The sequence below is a fragment of the Budorcas taxicolor genome, chromosome 15 (genome assembly GCF_023091745.1).
Source record: "Budorcas taxicolor isolate Tak-1 chromosome 15, Takin1.1, whole genome shotgun sequence".
Taxonomy (NCBI): domain Eukaryota; kingdom Metazoa; phylum Chordata; class Mammalia; order Artiodactyla; family Bovidae; genus Budorcas; species Budorcas taxicolor.
This window is the reverse complement of record NC_068924.1, coordinates 6,894,996-6,910,362: the sequence shown is the minus strand read 5'-3', so window position 1 is coordinate 6,910,362 and position 15,367 is coordinate 6,894,996. Positions and strand designations below refer to the sequence as shown.

Below are 15,367 nucleotides of genomic sequence, written 5' to 3'. Positions count from 1 at the left end.
AACTGAAAGCTACTAGTTATCCTGAGCCACGGATGGAAAGTCTATATCTCCATCTGAAGCTATATTCAACTTTCAGAGGCATGGTAAGTGAGCTTCCTTTAAATGGGACTTTCAAGGCAACTTGAGCTATGAAAGTCATATGACTTCCCTAAAGTAAGATGAAAAGGAAAAAACAAACTCAGCGAAACCAGTGAAGCCACTGCTTCGATAGAACACAAAGCAAACCTAGTTGACTAGCCTCTAGAGTATTTGATATCACCTGAGCAAAAAATAAGGGTCTACTTTTCCACAGAGTAGTAATTCTTAGCTTACCCTTCTTTTACGGTAAAAATGAAATTCAGTTCCTATAGGTATAACACAAACCCTTTTTTATTAATTGCATTAAATTGCTATGCTAGTAAATTAAAATTGAGAACACTGCCCAAGGGTCATAGTTCCTCTAGGCATACTACTCTGTGATTCTTTATTAATACCATCAGTCACTTAGTGAATGTTAGTTACTTAAATGTCTGAATGTATGGGATACATTTCTGTATCACTTCACTTTATCCACCAAAACAATAATAGTGGAAGCACAGACTGGAAATGTTAGAAGGGCACTTAGAAATTGTCTCTTCCAACTTTCTGCCTTAAGTTACTTTCTATTAAAGAAAACTGAGGCCCAAAATAACTTGCCCAATGTTAAACAGCTTCTTACAACCCTGAACTGTTCACTCATTTTCATTCCAAGATATTATTACCTCAAGATAAATTTTAAAATAAAGGAAATTAGCTTCTGGTCCTGTTAAGAGGAATTTTCTTATGGTAAAGACCAAATTTAACAAGCACCTCTTGTTTATCAGACAGTCTCACAGCTGGTATTAAATTTATTCCATACAGACTGTGGCCAGATAAAGGAGAAAAGTCAAAACATGTGGCTGGATCTATAAACTTCATCTCTTAGCTGAAGCCCAGAGTAGTGAATTCAACTCAGAGAAGAGCATCAATATTCCTCTCTGGTCTTCCATTTTCTTGCTTGCAAAGGAATCTGTAAGGCCCATTCCAGTTAATAGTACATTTGATTCTGTTTCTTTATTTTAAATAATGGAATACTTATCTTCATTTCCAACAGCTTTCAGGGTAGAGACAAAACTGAATAACTTTAAGTCAGATGAAAACTTGAGGAAAACATTCAACAATATGATGCTTTTTGCCAAATTCTGCTTCTCTTCTCTTATTCCCTGTCTCAGTTGGTGGCCCTCCAATCTTCTAGCTACTCAAAAACAAACAAACAAACAAAATTGCTGATGGCATTCATCCTTGACTTCTTCCTTTCTTGGATACCCCAAGAACTTTAAATTAGGAAATCTTCTCAATTGTACCTTAAAATGCATCCAGAGTCTGAGCATACCTTGCTCCCACCCTAGTCCTGAACCCCTAGCATCTAAATCATTGCTCTAGTCTCCACCCTGCTCTCATCTCATATGGTCACCACCATCCAGGAAAGACTATTCTTACTACAGTAGTAGTCAGGGCAATACTTTTAAAACATTAGTCAGATTGTGTCACCTCTCATCTCAAAACTCTACTACTTCTCCCTGTCTCAAAACAAAAGCAAAGTTCTTACTGTGACATACAAGGCCAGGCACAATCTGGACTTTGTGCTTGTTCTCTGTATGGAGCCCAGCCCCACTCAGACCTTTTTCTCCAGCCACTCTGATCTCACTGCTCTTCCTTTATGTGACAAGCACGCTTGTCTAATATCTGAGTTCAAGTCTTCACTTAATAGTCACCTTCTCATTGAGGTCTTCTCTGGTTACTATTTAAAGTAAAATCGAAACCTCTAACATGCCCTGCTTTTATTTCATCTTACCGCATATCATCAACATCAACATGTTCTACTTATTTGTCTTGTTTGTTATCTGTTTCTCTTATGGGCTTTTTATCTAATGTATTCTCAATGCATCTAGTAAATTCTCAGTAAATGTCTGCTGAATGGATGAAAAGATGAATAGATATACCCTAGATTGACTGCCTATAAGAAATTGGGTGGGTGTAGTTTCAGTACCAGCATTATATAGAGGTTTGTTGTTGTTGTTGTTTTGAGAACAATACAATCTATAAAATTCTATCTGGAGGAAAAAATGAAAGGATTTCCTCTAAGATCAGGAACAAAACAAAGGTGCCCATTCTCACCACTATTATCAACAGTTTTGGAAGTCCTAGTCACAGCAATCAGAGAAGACAAAGAAATAAAAGGAGTTCAGATTGGAAAACTCTCACTGTTTGCAGATGACATGATCCTCTACATAGAAAACCCTAAAGCTGCCACCAGAAAATTACTAGAGCTAACCAGTGAATATGGTAAAAGTTGTAGGATATAAAATTAATACACAAAAATCCTTTTTATTCCTATACACTAACAATGAAAAATCAGGAAGAAGGGTATGGAGATTCCTTTAAAAATTGCAAATAGAACTGCCTTATGACCCAGCAATCCCACTGCTGGGCATACACACCGAGGAAACCAGAATTGAAAGAGACACATGTACCCCAATGTTCATCGCAGCACTGTTTATAATAGCCAGGACATGGAAACAACCTAGATGTCCATCAGCAGATGAATGGATAAGAAAGCTGTGGTACATATACACAATGGAGTATTACTCAGCCATTAAAAAGAATACAGTTGAATCAGTTATAATGAGATGGATGAAACTGGAGCTGATTATACGGAGTGAAGTAAGCCAGAAAGAAAAACACCAGTACAGTATACTAACACATATATATGGAATTTAGAAAGATGGTAATGATGACCCTGTATGCGAGACAGCAAAAGAGACACAGATGTGTAGAGTGGACTTTTGGACTCTGAGGGAGAGGGAGAGGGTGGGATGATTTGGGAGAATGGCATTGAAACATGTATACTATCATGTAAGAAATGAATCGCCAGTCTATGTCCAATGCAGGATACAGCATGCTTGGGGCTGGTGCACGGGGATGACCCAGAGGGATGTTGTGGGGAGGGAGGTGGGAGGGGGGTTCATGTTCGGGAATGCATGTACACCCGTGGTGGATTCATATCAATGTATGGCAAAACCATACAGTATTGTTAAGTAAAATAAAGTAAAAATAAAAATTTTTTTAAAAAAAGAGAAATTAAGGAAACAATCCAATTCACCACTGCAACAAAAAGAATAAAATACTAGGAATAAACATACCTAGAGACAAAAGACTTGTATGCAGAAAGCTATAAGACAGTGATGAAAGAAATCAAAGATGACACAAATGGAGAGATATATCATCTTCTTGGTTTGGAAGAATCAATATCTGAAAATGAATATACTACCCAAAGCAATCTACATTTTCAATGCAATCTCTATCAAACTACCAATTTTTTCACAGAAATAGAACAAAAAAATTCACAATTTGTATGGAAACACAAAAGACCCAGAATAGCCAAAGCAATACTGAGAAAGAAAAATGGAGCTAGAGGAGTCAACCTTCCTGATTTCAGACTACTATAATGCTACAGTCATCAAAACAGTACAGTACTGGCACAAAAACAGAAATATAGACCAATGGAAAATGATAGAAAGTCCAAGAATAAACCCATACACCTATGGGTACCTTATCTTTGAAAAGGAGGCAAGAATATACAATAAAGAAAAAACAGCCTCATCAATAAGTGCTGCTTGGAAAACTGGACAAGTACACACAAAAGAATGAAGCTAGAACTCCTCCTTAACCCATATATGAAAATAAACTTAAAATAGATTAAAGACCTGAGTATAAAGCCAGAAAATATGGAGCTCTTAGAGGAAAACATAGGTATTACACTCCTTGATACAAATCACAGCAAGATCCTCTATGACCCACCTCCTAGAGAAATGCAAAAAAAAAAAAAAAAAAAAAATTAACAACAACAACAAAAGAACAAATGGGACCTAATTAAGCTTAAAAGTTTTTGCACAACAAAAGAAACTATAAACAAGGTGAAAAGACAACCTTAGAATAGGAGAAAATAATAACAAATGAAGCAACTGAGAAATTATTAATCTCCAAAATATATAAATACTTCATGTAGCTCAATACCAGAAAAAGAAACAACCCAATCAAAAGTGGGCAGAAGACCTAAACAGACCTTTCTCCAAATAAGACATGCAGATGGCTAATGAGCACGTGAAAAGATGCCTAACGCTGCTCATCATTGAGAAATGCAAATCAAAACTACAGTGAGGTATCACTTAACACCAGTCTGAATGGCCATAATCAAAAAATCTATAAACAATAAATGCTGGAGAGGGTATGGAGAAAAGGGAACCCTCTTGCATTGTTGGTAGGAATGCAAATTGATACAGCCATTTTGAAGAACAGTAAGGAGATTCCTTAAAAAACTAGGAATAAATCTACTATATGACCCAACAATTCCCCTTCTGGGCATTTACCCTGAGGAAACAATAACTGAAAAAGAACATGCATCCCAATGTTCATGACAGCACTATTTACAATAGCTAGGAGGCAACCCAGATGTTCATCAACTGATGAATGGATAAAGAAGCTGTGGTACATACAATGGTGTATTACTCAGCCATAAGAAGGAACCCATTTGAGTCAGTTCTGATGAAGTGAATGAACCTAGAGCCTATTATACAGAATGAAGTGAGCCAGAAAGAGAAAAACAAATCACATGTACTAACACATATGCTGCCACTGCTGCTAAGCTGCTTCAGTCGTGTCCGACTCTATGCGACCCCATAGATGGCAGCCCACCAGGCTCCCCTGTCCCTGGGATTCTCCAGGCAAGAACATTGGATTGGGTTGCCGTTTCCTTCTCCAATGCATGAAAGTGAAAAGTGAAACTGAAGTCACTCAGTCACGTCCGACTCTTTGAGACCCCATGGTCTGCAGCCTACCAGGCTCCTCCGTCCATGGGATTTTCCAGGCAAGAGTACTGGAGCGGGTTGCTATTGCCTTCTCCGACTAACACATATATATGTAGTCTAAAAAGATGGTACTGATGAATCTATTTGCAGAGCAGCAATTGAGATGCAGACATAGAAAACAGACTTGTGAACACAGTGGGGGAAGGAAAGTATGGGATTAATTGAGAGTAGCATTGAAACATATATACTACCATATGTAAAATAGATAGCCAGTGGGAATTAGCTCTGTGATGCATGGAGCTCAAACCCAGTAATCTGTGACAACCCTGAGGTAATCTGTGACAACCTTGAGGTAATCTGTGACAACCTTGAGGGGTGGGATGAGGTGGGAGGTTGGAGGGAGGTTCAAGAGGGAAGGGACATATGTATACCTATGGCTGATTCATGTTGCTATATGGCAGAAACAACACAATTTGTAAAGCAATTATGTTTCAATTAAAAATAAATTATAAAGCTCTACCAGATTAGAAACAATGCCAAGAATGAAAAGTGACATTATTACTGACTCTACAGATGTTAAAAGGATAATAGAATATTATGAACTACCTTATGCCTACAAATTAGACAATTTTGAGAACTCTAGATATGACACCAAAGTAATGATCCATAAATTTAAAAATTAGTAAATTGTGCTTCATCAAGGTGAAGAACTTTCACTTTTTGTAAGACACTGTTAATAGAATTAAAAGGCAAGTCACTGACTTGCAATTTACCTACCTGATAAAGGACTTGTATCCAGAATACATAAAGAACTTTTATAGTTAATAACAAAATTTGATTAAAAAGAAAAAAAGAACCCAATGAAACAAAGAACCCAGTTAAAAATAAGCAAAGATTTGACAGATATGTTATCAAAAAATAAATACGGATGACAAATAAGCATAAGAAAAGATGCTCAATGTTATTAGCCATTAAATTAATGCAAATGATAAACATTTATGCGATATCAGTGCATACTTATTCAATTCAGTCACTTAGTCGTGTCTAACTCTTTGCGACCCCATGGACCACAGCACAACACACTTCCCTGTCCATCACCAACTCCCGGAGTTTACTCAAACTCATGTCCATTGAGTCGGTGATGCCATCCGGTCATATCATCCTCTGTCATCCCCTTCTCCCCCTGCCTTCAATCATTCCCAGCATCAGGGTCTGTTCAAATGAGTCAGTTCTTCACATCAGGTGGCCTAAGTATTGGAGCTTGAGCTCAGCATAATTCCTTCCAATGAATATTCAGGACTGCTTTCCTTTAGGATGGACTGGTTGGATCTCCTTGCTGTTCAAGGGACTCTCAAGAGTCTTCTCCAACACCACAGTTCAAAGGCATCAATTCTTTGGTGCTCAGCTTTCTTTATAGTCCAACTCTCACATCCATACTGGAGAAGGCACTGGCACCCCACTCCAGTACTCTTGCCTGGAAAATCCCATGGACGGAGGAGCCTGGTGGGCTGCAGTCCATGGGGTCACTAAGAGTTGGACACGACTGAGCGACTTCACTTTCCCTTTTCTCTTTCATGCATTGGAGAAGGAAATGGAAATCCACTCCAGCATTCTTGCCTGGAGAATCCCAGAGATGGGGGAGCCTGGTGCGCTACCGTGTATGGGGTCGCACAGAGTCAGACATGACTGCAGTGACTTAGTAGCAGCAGCAACAGTACCACATCCATACATGACTACTGGAAAAAACCAAAGCTTTGACTAGGCAGACCTTTGTTGGCAAAGTAATGTCTCTGCTTTTTAATATGCTGTCTAGGTTGGTCATAACTTTTCTTCCAAGGAGCAAGCAGCTTTTAATTTCATGGCTGCAGTTAGGATTGCTAAAATTAAAAACAATGATCACGCCATGTTGGTATGGATGTAGGACAACTGGAACCTTTTGTGTTCCTTTTTATATCGTGCAAGATTCCTAGTTCAATTGTACCTTCTTCTGTTAATATCACAAAGCTCAGATAGGTGAGTAGATTGTTGCTCTTTTGGTGGTTGGAGATCAGGTTGTATATCCTTAAAATTTTTGTATCCATTGTCTTCCTGGACAGATACTTCTCTTTTTGGCTTCTTTTATCTTTCACTACTTAATAAATAGCCAAAGGGGGCTTTTCATATCATTTTTGCCTTTCCTCCTAGAAGGTATACATTTTCAAGAATGCTCAACATATACCCTGGAGCTCTTTCCCTGGAGCTCATGCTGATCTACCAAGGCACATTTTTTTTTAGTATTTTTCTGACTAAGTGTAGGCTTAGTCTTTCTGGGGCTTCCCTGGTAGCTCAGCTGGTAAAGAATCTGCTTGAAATTCAGGAGACCCCAGTTCGGGTACAGAAGTTCCCTTGGAGAAGAGACAGGCTACCCACTCCAGTATTTTTGGGCTTCCCTGGTGGCTCAAATGGTGAAGAATCTACCTGCAGTGCAGGAGATCTGGGTTCGATACCTGGCTTGGGAAGATCCCCTGGCAAAGGGATAGCCTATCCACTCCAGTATTCTTGCCTGGAGAATCCCATGGACAGAGGAGCCTGGCAGGCTACAGTCCATGGGGGTCACAAAGAATCAGACACGACTGAGTGACTAAGCACAGCACAGTCTTTCTAACAGTGCTTTTAGATTAACCTGAGACTCTCCACTAGCTTTCTTCTCTCTTACCCATGGTTTTTCTTGGTGTGCCCTTGCTTGTGCCAAAACAAAGAAGGCCAGGGTAGAGCAGAACTGTCAGGAGGATGTGCTCTCGCACTAGGATTTAGTAGGTTTGTTTTCCGTTTCCTTATTTCAGTTATTTTGAAATTTGATCACTCTTTGTTTTCAAGTTATACCATGGGTATGTTTCTGTGAAATTTTATTTGCTCTTTCTTGTTCTTTATTGTTTCTAAGATATATTAGAAAACTAAGAGCTATGCAGTGACCCTTGTCTTTCTTTATCTGAAAATCTCTGTTGTTTTGCCTTTATTCTGAAACATTTCAAATCAGCTGTAGCAGAAATAAAATACAGATTTCACTCATCATTGGAGACTAACTCTGTGATAAAACCAACTGAAATCTTCAGTAAAAAGCAAAAGTTCTGTATTTCCCCTTAGGTTAGACAACTGTCCACAGACATTTATCTGAAACTGAAACAGAACAAATTGAAAAAGACCAAAGCTATTCATTTGTGATAAAAATGTATCTAATCACTACTCAAATATTCTCTACTTGCAATGACTATTTAAGTAATTATATATAAATGGGAAAAAAGTTGTTTACAATTTTTCTGATGCATTAAAAAATCAAAAATGGATACAGTGATTCCACATGAAATTTTCTGCCCCCTCATGTCAACATTTGAGACAAACTTTCACTTCTCTCTCACTTCTCTGCCTCTGTATTCTTTTATGGTTTTAAAATTATAATAGCTAATTTGGAAGTATCTCCCCAAACTAGACAGGCTCTGTCCTTGCCAAAGTCAATTTGAGATTAATTACTCAATGAAAGTCAGCTAGCATTTCTCCAATCTGAAAGTAGTCTCTCATTCATACTAATTTTTATCTTCACTGTAGTGACTCTTTCACAAATTTGGACTGTGTACCCATCAAGACCATTCTGGTGAATGTCTAAAGACAGGGACTTCAATGTCTGTCAGGCCTGTTTTATCCCTTCGATCTGAATGTATTTAAGTCAAATTCTTTTGTTTCAATATTCTCTATTTCCCCCAAAAGACGGAGTAGCAGGAAGTATGATACATGTGAATACATTATTATATATAAATCTACAAAATATAGGAAAATTTGCTAACAATGGTTATATGTGGGTGGGTGGTAGAATTTCCTACAGTTTGCTTGCAATATCTTAAAATTTTTATTTGTTCCTAAGAGATTCATAACTACAATGACATTTTTATCTGATTAGAATTTATTGTATTTTTTCATAAAATTGATTACATTGAAGGTTTACAACACGATGATTTGATATATGTACACATAGCAAATGATTACTATGGTCAAGCTAATTGACATATCCATTTACTCACATAGTTACCTTTCTTGTGAGAGTAAGCGTACCTGTAGTCTACTCTCCTAGCAAATTTCCAGTATTCAATATGGAATTATTAACTATAATCATGCTGTACTTGAGATCTCTAGCCCATTAATTTTACATAATTGGAACTTTGTACCTTTTGACCAACATCTCCTCATTTATCCCATTTCCCTGTCCCTGGTAACCACCATTTTATTTATGTCTCTGTATATTCAGCTTTGTTAGATTCTACATACAAAGTGAGATCAGCCTGAAATCCTTTTTAAATAATTTTTTTGTTTTATTTAAAATGAAAGCATCTGCTTCATCACTTGTCAATTATTTCTCACTCTCTATCCCTTAGAAATATAAAGTAAAAGTCTAGTGCTCAATTTTGTTAGCCACTGATTTTTATATAAATATGGAAGAAACAAAAAATTGAATTAAACATCTTCAAGCAACAACATTTTTGGAGCAAACACCCAATGGTTTAGTCTGGAAAAGTAGTAGAAAGGCAATGTGCTAGAGCATTTTGGCTTTGAAGTCAGATGGAATTTGATTTTCATCCCAGATGTGTGACCTATTAAATGTGTGCTCCTGAGTTGGCAACTTAATCCCTTTTAGCTTTAGTTTTACCAGGGGAACAAGAATACCAACCTTGCAGGTATGTGTTAGTAGGTAGGAAAAATTTAAATAATTCACAGTAAAGATGCTTAGTCTTAGAATTTTTAGGATTTGATGATTGATTAAATGAAAAGGACAAGATAAAGGGAAGAGAGTATGAAGACACTTATCTTTTTGGCTTGGATGAATACATCTGAACAGAAACCTAAAAATGAGAATGAATTAACCAGGTACAGGTGCAGTAAAGGAGATGAGACTGTTCCAAAAAGAGGAAGTACATGAACCAGGGGCATATGAGATGCATAAACATAATGTGTCCTTGGAACTTAAGGTAGTTTAGTTACATGTTAGGGTCAAGTGTAACAAGATAGCTAGAGATTAGGATGGGAAGAACATGGAATCCCAACTATTAAAGATGTTTTGAGACATAATACTGTGTTTGAACGTAATCCTGAGAGTGATGTGGGGAGAGTGAAAGCTTCTAAATTAGATTTAGAGTGGACAGGAGCAAGGACACGAGGCAGGACGATCAGTTAGGAGACTATAGCTAAAAGCTGGGTGCAAGACGAGGACGACCTAACACAGGGCAGCAAGAACGGGGACTGAGAAACACACAGGAAAGCTTTCTCTGACCCCTGGATAAGAGAAGTGGCTTTCCTTCTGTGCTCCATAGCCCTTTGCACTCACTGCCTGCAAAGCAGGGTACTTACCACAAAGAGCTTTCATCACATGGTAGAATGTAAGTTCAAGCAGGACAAAAATCAAGCTTTTCTTTTTCAGTCCCACACACAATTTCTGGCATGTGGAGAGTGTTCAGTATATATAAACATTAATGAAGAGGCATAAATATGAATCTCCTTCCCATTCTGCATCTCTCCTTTGAACAATGAATACTCATGTGGATAATGCAGACACCTCAAAATAATGGATTTGTTTCCTCCAGCGTAGACAGGAGCACTACCATCCCCATTAAAGCTCTGAGTGCTAACTTCCACGTGAAACTGTATTAAACACTGAACATAAGCTATCTATGGTTTATTTTCTGTCCTTAGAAGCTTATATATGCTTCTTAATTTTCAAAAAATGTTATACATATTATTTTCCCTTCCCTCACTTGTGTGTGTGTGTGTGTGTGTGTGTGTTTTATTTTTTACTTTATTTTACTTTACAATACTGTATTGGTTTTGCCATACATTGACATGAATCCACCACGGGTGTACATGCAATCCCAAACATGAACCTCCCTCCCACCTCCCCACAACATCCCTCTGGGTCATCCCCGTGCACCAGCCCCAAGCATGCTGTATCCTGCATTGGACATAGACTGGTGATTCAATTCTTACTGAGGAGATAATTGTTGAAAACTTCCCTAAAATGGGGAAGGAAATAATCACCCAAGTCCAAGAAACTCAGAGAGTTCCAAATAGGATAAACCCAAGGCGAAACACCCCAAGACACATATTAATCAAATTAACAAAGATCAAATGCAAAGAACAAATATTAAAAGCAGCAAGGGAAAAACAACAAATAACACACAAGGGGATTCCCATAAGGATAACAGCTGATCTTTCAATAGAAACCCTTCCCCTTTTTAAAATCAAGATCAATAACCACAGTTACTTTTTACTGAGTGGGCTTTTTCCAGATGTGCCATGCCTAAATTGTCTTTTATTGTATATATAAATACTTTCTAGAATGTTCTGATATCAAAAGATGATTTTATTAGATAGACATCTCCCAAAGTATAGGCAGTGTACATTTTAAAGTACAATTAATTAAGTCATGTTTCTAATGAATTATACTATTCACTATACACACAAATGCTGATGGGATGAAAAAGGCTACAATTTCAAAATGTATAGGTACAAGGTTGTACAATGTTTTATACATCATAGTACTGAAACTGGAGAAGGAAATATGACTAGCAATACAAGAAAACTTTAATTAGTTATAAATTTTCAGGAATAAAAGTAATGTCTTCTTTTGGTTTTCATTTCCTGCAGAACATTTATTTTCCTCTGAAATCATCACTTCTCCTGAAAATGCCAAGTGATGTTCCTGGGCTTTGCAGTCTCTGTTGAATTATTGCCTCTAAGTCGTGGTTAAACTTGTTTTACCAATTAAGAATAATTGGTAAGTTATTTTTAATCTTTTAAAAGTTTAAAAAATATTTTAAAAACAATTGAAACCACTACCTATAATTAAATTAAAATTTAATCTTCTAGGACACTTAACATTCATGAAGTAAATCTTTTGACTTTGCTGGATCATTTTATGCCCACAATGATTGGACTGAGCAAGCAAGTGTTCTTATATAATGTTGAGAGAAAACACAGGTTTCACAGTTTATATTTTTTGACGACAGAGGTCCAGTACTATATACAAGATTGACAGGAGACTATATGCATTTGTGAAATGGGGTATGTATATGTGCATATGTGTATGTCTGCATATGATACATTAATTGTTTTCATGGACACGCTCAATTCAGTCACTCAGTCAAGTCCGACTCTTCGCGACCCCATGGACGGCAGCACACCATGTTTCCAGCACCACCAACTCCCAGAGCTTGCTCAAAATCATGTCCATTGAGTTGGTGATGCCATCCAACCATCTCATCCTCTGTTATCCTCTTCTCCTCCCGCCTTCAATCTTTTCCAGCATCAGAGTCTTTTCCAGTGAGTCAGTTATTCACATCAGGTGGCCAAAGTATTGGAGATTCAGCTTCAGCATCAGTCCTTCCAGTGAATATTCAAGACTGATTTCCTTTAGGAGGGACTGGCTGGATCTCCTTTCTTTCCAAGGGACTCTCAAGAGTCTTCTCCAACACCACAGTTCAAAAGCATCAATTTTTCAGCACCCAGCTTTCTTTATAGTCCAACTCTCACATCCATACATGACTACTGGAAAAACAATAGCTTTGACAAGACAGACCATTTTTGGCAAAGTAATGCCTCTGCTTTTTAATATGCTATCTAGGTTGGGCATAGCTTTTATTTCAAGGGGCAAGCATCTTTTAATTTCATGGCTACAGTCACCATCTGCAGTGATTTTGGAGCCCAAAAAAATAAAGTCTGTCACTGTATACATTGTTTCCCATCTGTTTGCCATGAAGTGATGGGACTGGATGCCATGATCTTAGTATTATGAATGTTGAGATTTAAGCCAACTTTTTCACTCTTCTCTTTCACTTTCATCAAGAGGCTCTTTAGTTCTTCACTTTCTGCCATAAGGGTGGTGTCATCTGCATATCTGAGGTTATTGATACTTCTCCCAGCAATCTTGATTCCAGCTTGTGCTTCACCCAGTGTGGCATTTCTCATGATGTACTCTGCATATAAGTTAAATAAACAGGGTATCGCTAGGTAGCCTTGATGTACTCCTTTCCTGATTTGGAACTGGTCTGTTGTTCCATGTCCGGATCTAACTATTTCTTCCTGACCTGCATACAGATTCCTCAGGAGGCAGGTAAGGTGGTCTGATATTCCCATCTCTTTAAGAATTTTCCAGAGTTTGTTGTGATCCACACAGTCAAAGGCTTTGGCATAGTCAGTAAAGTGGAAGTAGATGTTTTTCTGGAATTCTCTTGCTTTTTCGATGGTCCAGTGGATGTTGGCAATTTCATCTCTGGTTCCTCTGCCTTTTCTAAATCCAGCTTGAACATCTGGAAGTTCATGGTTCACATACTGTTGAAGCTGGCTTGGGGAATTTTGAGCATTACTTTGCTAGCGTGTGAGATGACTAAAACTGTGCGGTAGTTTGAGCATTCTTTGGCATTGCCTTTCTTTGAGATTGGAATAAAAATTGACCTTTTCCAGTCCTGTGGCCACTGTTAAGGATCTGAAATAGCTCAGCTGGAATTCCATTGCCTCCAGAAGCTTTGTTCATAGTGATGCTTCCTAAAGCCCACTTGACTTCACATTCCAGGATATCTGACTCTAGGTGAGTGATCACACCATCGTGGTTATCTGATTCATTAGGATCTTTTTTATACAGTTCTTCTGTGTATTCTTGCCACCTCTTCTTAATATCTTATACTTCTGTTAGGTCCATACCATGGACACTATACAGCTTTTAGAAAAACAATGGTGCACAATTTAAAATTTATTAATTAACTTCATGAAATTATCTGTTTACAAAAGAACATGTTTTAAAATGAAGTAACTAAATATTACACCTTTTGTTTTTAGTTTTTTCTTTAAATCTCTTCCACCACAAACACTTTTTGATATACAATGGATTATATATTTTATCTGTGTCTATCTGTATATCCATATCTATAATCAGGTTTAAATTTATTTGAATAAATAAACTTATGTTACATTTATATATATTTTTTATTTTAAACATGTGTGATGGATAACGTTAAAGTCAGATTAATAAGTATTAGCTAAATGTGAGATTCAGAGATACTGAAATGGAAAGAGGTCTACTGTGATTTTAAAAGGGGAAAGAGAAACTAGATATGATTTACAAATGCAATGCAGTTCATAAAGTAGTATATGCAATGTAATCTTATTCACTAATGTAGTCTTGTTATGAAATATTTTGGTTAAAAAATACCTTTAAAATACAGATATCACCTTAGGGTGTGTCCTCTATTTTTTTTTTAAGTCACTCAGTCATGTCTGACTCTTTGTGACCCCATGGACTCTATAGTCCATGGAATTCTCTAGGCCAGAATACTGGAATGGGTAACCTTTCCCTTCTCCAGGGGATCTATCCAACTCAGGGATGGAACCCAGGTCTTCCCAATTGCAGGTAGATTCTTTACCAGCCTAAGCCACGAGGGAAGCCCCATATATTATAACATATAAAGAACTGCTGAGTGTGGCCCTTGGCATAAAGACACAATAAATGCTGTTATCATTATTTCCTTATTGTTTCTATTATTACCTCTCATTTGTAGGCTGTTTTCTCATATAAATCTATAAGGATGTGGGACCATTGCTTTTGCCATGTGATGCTGTCTCATCTATGTGTATTTGAAAAATATAAACCTTCTCAGGAGTGTGAGGTCATAAGTAAATGTACCAAGAAAAATTCTATCAGACAAACAGAATTTTGACAGGCCAAAAAAGTTCTTAGATATCTTCTAGGAGGTTAAATTGATCTAAGAGTATAGAAACAAAGCAGTAATTTATAAACTAATTCCAAACACCAATTGGTATTGGAAATCATGAAAATATTAATGGTCCTTGCCAAGTCATACATCCTGGAAATTTCCAACTAATCAATAAATAACCTACCAATAGGAAGGAGGCATTTACCATGGACAAGCACAGTTTTCCTCTTTTTAACTACTAATGAACTGAATTTCAGTTGAAAGTAAGGAATAAAAGGGCTTCCCAGGTAGCTCAGTGGTAAAGAACCTGCCTGCAGTGCAGGACACTGGGGTTCGATCCCTGGATCAGGAAGATCCCCTGGAGAAAGGAATGGCAACCCACTCCAGCATTCTTACCTGGAAAACTCCATGGATGGAGGAGCCTGGTGGGCTACATACAGTCCATGGGGTGGCAGAGTTGGACACGACTGAGTGACTTTCACTCCACTTCAAGGAAAAGAAAGTATATTTGCTAAGGAATTCTCATGTGTTTTAAGTGCCAGACTTGTAGATCCATAAGATTTCATTTATAGCTTTATAAAGGTTTATAGCTCAAAAGGTTAGCAAAGTTCAAGATAAGGAATGATTAAAGGAGTTTGCGTGCTGCTAAAGATGGGAGTAGGATGACGCACACGCAGTCTATTAATCAGTTAGGATGGAGTGACACAGAGGAAATGGGAAGCCAAGATGAATACCAGGCGGCCTCCCAGCTCTGCAAGCCCTGCCTTCAGAGCC

General features: G+C 37.6%; 1 protein-coding gene across 1 annotated transcript in view; it reads right to left on the bottom strand.

The window, feature by feature from the left end:
* TRPC6 (transient receptor potential cation channel subfamily C member 6) overlaps positions 1-15,367 on the bottom strand; it is a 158,087-nt gene that overhangs the window by 74,744 nt on the left and 67,976 nt on the right. The window lies entirely within an intron of this gene.